This window comes from Mus caroli, chromosome 17 (genome assembly GCF_900094665.2).
Source record: "Mus caroli chromosome 17, CAROLI_EIJ_v1.1, whole genome shotgun sequence".
Taxonomy (NCBI): Eukaryota; Metazoa; Chordata; class Mammalia; order Rodentia; family Muridae; genus Mus; species Mus caroli.
In genome coordinates, this window is record NC_034586.1 from 88,116,946 (window position 1) to 88,126,670 (window position 9,725).

The 9,725-nt window shown below is 37.3% G+C and overlaps 2 pseudogenes; one reads left to right on the top strand and one right to left on the bottom strand.

The window, feature by feature from the left end:
- Nucleotides 1-3,257: 3,257 nt before the first annotated feature.
- On the bottom strand, nt 3,258-6,875 carry LOC110312329 (annotated as a pseudogene).
- Nucleotides 6,876-8,128: 1,253 nt separating this feature from the next.
- On the top strand, nt 8,129-9,132 carry LOC110312330 (annotated as a pseudogene).
- Nucleotides 9,133-9,725: the final 593 nt, after the last annotated feature.

Genomic DNA, 9,725 nt, shown 5'->3' on the forward strand with positions numbered 1-9,725 from the left:
CTAGAATCCTGGAAGAAATTTTGGGTTCAGATTTCCTCCCTGTTTGTTGTACATATTGTAGTTTTTGATACACTATTACCTTCACTATGTTCTTAGAAATGCTAATTATTCTCTCCCCTCTCACTAAAACTATTAGGAACATTAGATTACATATAGTATGTTCAGAAAAGTCTCAAAATCAAGTGAAAAATGAGTTAACTATGATTCCTTACCACAAACAATTTTGAATAATGGAGTAGGAAACACATTTAAAAAGTTACATATATTTTTTGAGGAAGTTCTAAAGTTAGGAAGTTACAGAACTGGTATAAGTACACCTGTAGTTTTCCCTAGAAAAAGAGTTTATCTAGAAGAGCTTCCTTCAATTCAATGAAACTCTTTAGATGAACAGCAAAGATTTCTTTATCTATCTAATTTGACTGCTGGAGGAATAAGCTCTTGGATTTCATATTTACTCATTTCCCATGCACTCTTTCCTTACAACCTCTCCACAACCAACTTTTGAAAATTGCTCATATCCAGGATACCACTACAAATTTGTAGCTAATCTAATATTCAAATATTTATAAAATTGTATTCATTTTTAAAGTTTCTTCTTAATTCTTCATTCTGTTAAGGTGAGAATAGTAAAATGAAACATCATCCATATATTATTAGTATTTGAATATGGCATGCTACTTTTCTTCTAATTTTGAGATTATCATATTAATCTTTTTTACCGGTTTCTCTTCCCCAAACTTCCTGTTCAGTAACTGAAAACCAATTTGAGTAAACCAGTTTATTTAATTTTCCTTATATACTTCTTTTTTGTCAATCAAAGCATCTTGTTATCTAATTTTTCTTATTGGTCATACATTTTTCCAGTTTAAAAAACTAGAAAAGTCAGCAGTGAAGGCTAATGCTGTCAGAATATAATTTTTTTCATAAAGATATACATTTCTTCACTACATGCTCTGTATATATTTGCATCATGATGAGTTACTACACTTTCCTCCTTATTAACATTTTGGATAGGACAGAAGACAATTAAAAAAGTTTTGATGAGTACCTTCATCAGTTTTTATCATCAAATAGAGAAAACTTCTGAGCTAGATCCTTAGGAAAAGTCCATGTCTTCTAAATCTGAAGAAGACTAGGGGGGTTGAGAGGATCAGATATAGACAGCATGTTAAAAATTACTTTTTTAATGGCAGTTTTTATTAGATATTTTCTTCATTTACATTTCACATGCTATCCCCAAAGCCCCCTATACCTTCCCCCAAACCTGCTCCCCAACCCACCCACTTCCGCAGATACCAGTAACTCAGCTGTTGCTTTTTAGTATTTAAGATACATTTAAGGAAACCTGAAACTAAACTTGGTTTGCAATAGTTCTGCTGTGAGTTTGTGTAAAGGACTTATGTTTTTACATGACATAACTTTACTAGTGATGTCTATGTAACCTCCCTTTAAAAAGGCAAAACGAAGCCAAAACAATTGCTATTCTAAGAAAGCCTTTTGAAGTAGTATTATCTATCCTAACTTTTGATGTTACTTGCAGAGTTTGAGCCTCTGAAAAAGTAGTTGAAAGTAGAAGTTTGTCACCAAAGGAGACAGGAGGACTATCCAAAAGTACTAAATATGCCTGTATGTGACATTAAGTGTTGCTATTTGTCATCCCTACCTGAGTAGTAAGGACTTCTTAATTAGGATCTAAAAAGTAATGGGATTTAACTGACAAAAACAGTCTGCATGGTTTTGCCATAATAAAATCAGTCTTGTAATGAAGTATAAGCAACTATATTCCTTGAGCTAAGTGTACAGAATTGAATTGTTATGATAAATCATTCTCAAATTTCTTCCATCTTTATATATACGGTAGAGAGTCAGTAGGATAAAAAATATAATATTTTTCTGGCATTCTTATTTTAAGTGAATACATTCCTTTCATAAATTTTTATACAAGGATAATATAACAAGAACAAATTAATATGATGGATTGTCATGATTTTAAAGATTTTAATTATTAAATAAATATAGCAGACAAGCTTGGAGATTTTGCAAAGTAATGAAAGATTACAAGCTATGTTCACAAAAACATCAAATAAGGATAAAATCCAATAAGACAAAATGTTAATTAAATAAAAATAACTTTGATGGTTTGGGCTTTTTTTTTCTTTTTTTTTTTCTTGATCTTTAGTTTCATGTTGTATTCTTTTCTCTGACAGAATTCTTTTCTCTATGTATTCTTAGTTACAAGAAACGTATCTCTAGCAGAATCCTATTAGACTCTTACCCTATCATCCTCAGTTCCAGTGCTGAATGACATGATATAGACCTTCCTGGTTGTGATTTTTGTAACTTTGGGTAAGATCAGTAATATAAATAGTGGTTGTCATGAAGAATCATTTTTTATAAGAATCTGTTATAAGGAGAAGAATAAATTTTTAATATTGAGACTGGAGAATACTTGTCCTATAGATTTCCTTGAATAAAGATATTTTATTTTAAAGATAGCAAAGATCAACTATATTTAAGCCCAGTAGGTATCATAGTCCGTATTCTATTTCAGTGAAGAGACACACCATCATCATGGCAATTTTTATAAAAGAAAACATCTAACTGCAGAATTGCTTAAAGCTTCAGAGACTTAGTCTGTTTTCACTATGGTGAGAAGTACAGAGGTGAGCAAATGTGATTCAGGAATAATAGCTGAGAGTTCTATAACCAGGTCTGCAGGCAACAGAAAGAGAGAGATTTTTGGTTTGGAGTGGACTCTATAAAACTTCAACATCCATCCCCAGTGTCATACTCTCTGTAAAAAGGCCACACCTAGTCCACAAAGGCTACAACTCCTAACCTTTTTAAATAGTGTAACTCATTAGTGACCAAGTATTCTTATATGACAATTTGTGGTATCTATCCATTATCATGCAAACAACCAGAGTAGGCATATATTCTTGGCAATATTAATAACTGCCTCATCTCCCTCTTATATTTACATTAACCTGATATATTATGCTATGATTTCATAATCTATAATGATAGCATAAATTCTATTGTTTCCTTTATGTTTTACTATTAATACAACAATTTAAAAAAATGTTTTTTTGCTTCACTTGCTGTTTATTGACATTCAGGTGGGCACTATTGCAACAGGCCTTGAGATGCTGTAGAATACAAGGTGAAGAGTGGAGTGTCTGTAATAACAGTAGTAGAGTGCATAAGGAGGAGTCAGGGAGGCCAAAGTTGTTGTGAAAGCAAGTTAGGGCCAGAAGTCATCTACACTGGTACCCTCGGTCCCATGTCCTCAGCCCATATTCTTGCTGTCTCCTGACTCCAAGCCAAGGCTGGGAATTATCTGGGCAACTTTCTACAGGAGCAAAAGACAAAGAGATCAGGCTGTCCTTTTGTGATAAAGTCAGAAGGCTTCCAATCTGGAATTCTCCTTTCACCCCTGGCTCACCTAGGGCCATGAAAAATAGGCGGACTCTATAATTAAGAAGTATTAATTTTCTCTGATGTCCCATGCCACAAGCGCCACACTATGGCACAGAGCGAGCACTACAAACGTTTCTGGGCTAATGGATAGGATACAGAAGTGGATGGAACAGTAGCTAGAAGAGGGGCTCAAAGGGCCATCAAGGCACAGACACTACAAGCATGGTGTCAGTAAAATCAGAGTCAGGCACCACCAGGTCAGCACAATGACTGAATCACCCTTCTTTTTTTTTCAATATTTCTTTTTTGATTAGCATATTCATTTATAATAATTTTACTACATATTTTCTTCATTTACATTTCAAATGCTATCCCAAAAGTCCCCTATACCCTCCACCCACCCTGCTCCCCTACCCACTCACTCCCACTTCTTGGCCCTGGCATTCCCCTGTACTGGGGCATATAAAGTTTGCAACACCAAGGTGACTTTCTTCCCAATGATGGCCGACTAGGCCATCTTCTGCTACATATGCAGCTAGAGACATGAGCTCAGGGGTACTGATTAGTTCATATAGCTGTTCCTTCTACAGGGTTACAGACCCCTTCAGCTCCTTGAGTACTTTCTTTAGCTCCTCCATTCGGGGCCCTGTGTTCCATTCTACAGATAACTGTGAGCATCCACTTCTGTATTTGCCAGGCACTGGCAAAGCCTCACAGGACAGCTATATCAGGGTCCTTTCAGCAAAATCTTGCTGGCATGATGCAATAGTGTCTGTGTTTGGTGGCTGATTATGGGATGAACCCCTGGGTGGGGCAGTCTCTGGATGGTCCATTCTTTCATCTCAGCTCCAAATTTTGTCTCTGCGACTCCTTCCATGGATATTTTATTCCCTATTCTAGGGAGGAATGAAGTATCCACGCATTGGTCTTCCTTTTTGATTTTCTTGTGTTTTAGAAATTGTATCTTGCGTATTCTAGGTTTCTGGGCTAATATCCACTTATCAGTGAGTGCATACCAAGTGACTTCTTTTGTGATTGGGTTACCTCACTCAGGAAGATATCCTCCAGATACATCCATTTGCCCAAGAATTTCATAAATTTATTGTTTTTAATAGCTGAGTAGTACTCCATTGTGTAAATGTACCACATTTTCTGTAGCCATTCCTCTATTGAGGGACAACTGTGTTCTTTCCAGCTTTTGGTTATTATAAATAGGGCTGCTATGAACACAGTGGAGCATGTGTCCTCATTACCAGTTGGAACATCTTCTGGGTATATGCCCAGGAGAGGTATTGCTGGATCTACTGATAGTGCTATGTCCAGTTTTCTGAGGAACCACCAGACTGATTTCCATAGTGGTTGTACAAGATTTCAATACCACCAGCAATGGAGGAGTGTTCCTCTTTCTCCATATCCTCGACAGCATCTGCTGTCACCTGAATTTTTGATCCTAGCCATTCTGACTGACATGAGGTGGAATCTCAGGGTTGTTTTGATTTTCATTTCCCTGATGTTTAAGGATGTTGAACATTTTTCCAACACCCCTTCATGATAAAAGTCATGGAAAGAATAGGAATTCAAGGCCCGTACCTAAACATAATAAAAGCGATATTCAGCAAACTAGTAACCAACATCAAACTAAATGGAGAGAAGCTGGAAGCAATCACACTAAAATCAGGGACTACACAAGGCTGCCCACTTTCTCCCTATCTACTTAATATAGTACTTGAAGTCCTAGCCAGAGCAATTAGACAACAAAAGGAGATCAAAGGGATACAAATTGAAAAGAAAGAGGTCAAAATATTACTATTTGCAGATGATATAATAGTTTATATAAGTGACCATAAAATTCCACCAGAGAACTCCTAAACCTGATAAACAGCTTCAGTGCAATAGCTGGATATAAAATTAACTCAAACAAATCAATGGCCTTTCTCTACACAAAGGATAAACAGGATGGGAAAGAAATTAGTGAAACAACACCCTTCACAATAGTCACAAAAATTATAAAATACCTTGGTGTGACTCTAAGTGAAAGATCTATGACAAGAACTTCAAGTCTCTGAAGAAAGAAATTGAAGAAGGTCTCAAAATATGGAAAGATCTCCCGTGCTCATGGATTGGCAGGATTAATATATTCAAAATGGCTATCCTGCCGAAAGAAATTTACAGATTCAATGCAATCCACCTCAAAATTCCAACTCAATTCTTCACTGAGTTAGTAAGGGCAATTTGCAAATTCATCTGGAATAAAACAAAAAAAAAACCAAACAAACAAACCTAGAATCTCCCTTCTTGTAGAAGCATCAGGACTTGCCAACATTCAAGGCCATGTTTACATGAAGGTCAACATCCTTTGCCCAGGCATCCTGTATATTATCTGTACACAGCGCAGGAAAAATGCCACTGCACAGATAGGTCTCTTGAGCCACCTTTGGGTTGTGTATCACAGCAATGATAGGAGGATGAGGGTGGTACTTGGCCACTTGATGAACATTTCTGCCATTGGCATGCACAATAATTGCTCCACTGCAGCACTTGAAGGAAGCCTTCATGATGCCCACAGGGGCAGCTTCTATTGGGTCTCTGGCAATGGGCGCCAGGTGTCTAAGCTCTTAGAATAGCTGCAAGGGGGCAGGCAATCAAATGAGCATGTGAACCGTAGTCTAGAAGGTAGTCTCTTTGGTTGTTTCTTCCCATAGAATGATACAGTCTTCTCCATCTATGACTGCATTGGCCACATCACTGCCTTCAGCTTGGGTGGGTCATAGCTTCTTGATCTTGTTCTCCAGCTTCTGTGTGGTGCAGAGTACACACTTCTTTCCTACTTTGGTTGCATTGTCTGATTATCATCTTTTGAACCAAAAATACCTTCCCAGCAGGAATTTCAATGCCCAGGTCACAATGAGCCACCATGAACTCACTACTGGCCCCCAAAATCTTATTAAACCGGCAGACACTTTCATGATTATCGATTTTGCTGATGATCTTGATATTCTTACCCTTCTCTCCCAGGACTTTCATGCATATCAGCTACCTTGCTGATGAAAGACCCAGATATCATGTCTATACCCTCCTTCATCCCAAATATCAGATCCTGGATGTCCTTTTCTGACAGGGCAAGGAAATCCACAGCATCTCTGGGCAAGGTTTCCTTTTTCTTGCTGCCCAATTCTCCACTTGAGCCACCATTCTCCACTTCTGTCACAAAGTACTCAGCACCTTTCTCTGTTGCCTGTAGTAAAATCAACCCATTGAGCTTGCAGATTCTGCCTGGGCACTGCCCTTGACTAGCCCATTCCAGAGCTCAGGCCCCTTTGTGTCCAGAGCTATCACAACGGGATGGTACAAAATGGGATCACAAGCAAAGTTTTATTTGGCTGCAAGGACATTTTTAATGGATTCTCTAAGGTACTCAGGGTTCCAAAGGAGAAATTCAGCCATGCTACATTCATCCAGACTCAGAGGACATCCATGTTAGGCTTATGTCTGTAAGAATAACAAAGCATCATTATTAGTGTCAGTGATTGGTGCTTGCCCATAGGATAGGTCTCTATTTGGGGTGTTTATTGCTTGGTTAATTCTCCATTCTCTGTTCTATCCTATGTCATTGCATTTCTTGTAGATAGGATAAGTTTTGAGTCTTAAAGTTTGTGTGTGGGTTGGAAAAGTTAGTTAGTTAGGTCAATTGACTAGTATGAATGGTTTCTACCTATCTTAAGCACTATCCCAAACTCTCTCAAGTGGTAAGGTTACGCCTGTGAGCCACTATAAATAGGTGGTGAGTATCTAAAGTCCCTATCCTAAAGTTCAGCAGGTAATTTACCAAGAAAACTACCACTCCATTCATGAAATCTTTGTGTTTGCATGTATGCATGCTTGTGTTAATGAAGTATGTGTGTATACATTTATGTGCACATGGAAGCATAGGAACAATCTTGGATGTCATTAGGCTACCATACACAAATTTTTTTTGACAAAATCTCTCAGTGGCTTAAGATAAGAGCAATTAGTTTAAGCTGTTGAAGAGATGAAACCTAGATAATCTGCCTGTCACTGCCTTTCTCAAAGTAAGATTACAAGATTACAAGAATGGAACACCATGTTTATTTTTTAAATTACTTTAAAAATTTTATGTGTACAGTTCTTTTTTATTTTTTTTGCCTGCATGTATGTTTGTGCACTTACTACATATCTTTAGTGCCTGGAGATCCCTGAAGATAGCAAGATAGCAAGGAATAATAAAATCTGGACAGAAATCAGTAAAATAGAAAGAAGAGAAGAAAGAAATAAAGAAATAAAGAAAGAGAGAGAGAGAGGTGGGAGGGAGGAAGGAAGGAAGGAAGGAAGGAAGGAAGGAAGGAAGGAAGGAAGGAAGGAAGGAAGGAAAGGGCTTACACAGTATGGCTGGTAACATAGCTAGCACTTGCTCAACTCCCTCTGATGGGAAAGCAGCGACTTACAAGAGACTGAACTGTACCTGCCTCTATTTCCAACAGACTCACATTCAACTTCACTCACGGAAATAGCCTGTAAAAGTTTATTAGTCCTTTTTAAAAAAGAATGTTAATATAAAATTATAGCAAAAAAAAAGGAACCTGAACTTTAGTAACACTGTAGGAACAATTCTCAGCTGTGGCAGGAGCTGCAGAAGAAGAGATTTAAATTAATTTTCTGTAATTGTTGGTTGTTTGCTAGTCTCATGGTGATGGAAGCTGCACATTTTTCCTAAGTGACTGAGAAACTGCTGGAGATCTGGTTTTTCAGACAGCAGTCTGACACAAGCCAGGGATCTGGGGATCTTTATATCATCCCAAGATCTAAGTAGAATGCCCTTTAGAAGGATGTGCAGTGCTCATTTATAAGTGTGACAAAGACTGACAAGCAGGAAGCTTATGTACTCAGTGAAAGTAGCATGTTTGTCTCCAAGAGACGTTTCATTTTGAAGACATGAGATACCACACACTTAGTGAAAGCGCTAGTTCCCCTCCTGAAGCTTGCTAGGGATTACAGTGGATTTGATTCCATTCAAATCTTCTTTTTTTTTTTTTCTCATAAGAATTTGATGAAGCCTTCTCACCAATGGTACCAACACAGGAATTTCCAAGAAGAAATCAAGTTTCTTAGTGCAATTTTTCCAAATGGAGCAGCATATTGTATGGGACATATGAATTCTGACTCTTTGTTCATGTGTCTTTGATTCCCCAGAGAGCTGAGCCAGCCAAATCAAACCCTGGAAATTCTGATGAGTGAGCTTGACCCAGCAGTTATAGACAAGTTCTACTTGAAAGATAGTATTAATACAATGGATGTCACTCATTAGGTTGGAATTTGTGACCTGATACCAGGTTCTGTCATTGATACCATACTATTCAATCCTTGTGGCTACTCAATGAATGGAATGAAATCGGATGGAACATATTGGACTACTAATATCACTCTAGGACCAGAATTTTCCTATGTTAGATTTGAAACAAACCTAAATCAGACCTCCTATGAAGACCTGATCAGGAATGTTATGGAAGTCTTCAATCTAGGAAAATGTGTGACCATCTTGTTTGTTAATCAGAGTTCTAAATGCCGCATTGTTCTTTCTTCACTCCAGAAGATCGTCTTAAATGTCTTAATTGCCAAAGTGCTGTGTTCAGTGATTACAATTTTGTTTTTACCAGTTTTACTAAGAAACAGCAAAAACAGATTAAAAACAAATGAAGAAGAAAAAACTCAAAAAGAGAAGACACACATGAAGTGGTAGCTGCTTTTTAGATGTCGATCCTGGGGGTCATTCTGACCATGGACAGCACCTTGTATTTGCAGAAAGCCCTAGGTATAATGATACTTCAATCATTTTGAAGTAATGCACTATTATATTAAGAAGTTAGTTATCTTTCATGAATACCCTCTTCTCTGTTTAGGTGTTCTATGCCACTCTTATTGTGGAACTGAAGTGCACATAGAAAAGAATTTTGACTGTGTGAATCTTTATGACGCTTGTGAAAACAATTCAATTTGCTTTATGCACAGTATAATATTTCTGCAGGAATTGTCCAAAATCTCCCAAGGAAAGGCTTTTGTCCCCATTATATGTGACCTAAACTGACCATATGTGACTGTTCTATTAAATTGCTTCCAGAGTTTTTATATACAGTTACCTGCACTTTCTAGAAAATATTATCTACTAATGTTATTCAAACCCAAATTTTACTTTGTGCAGGTGTTTTATGTAATGGCAATGTTTTTCTTTCACAACTCAAATTTTTGTTAGGAAATGATTATGGTTGTGAGTTTTGTGTTCTACTGTTTTA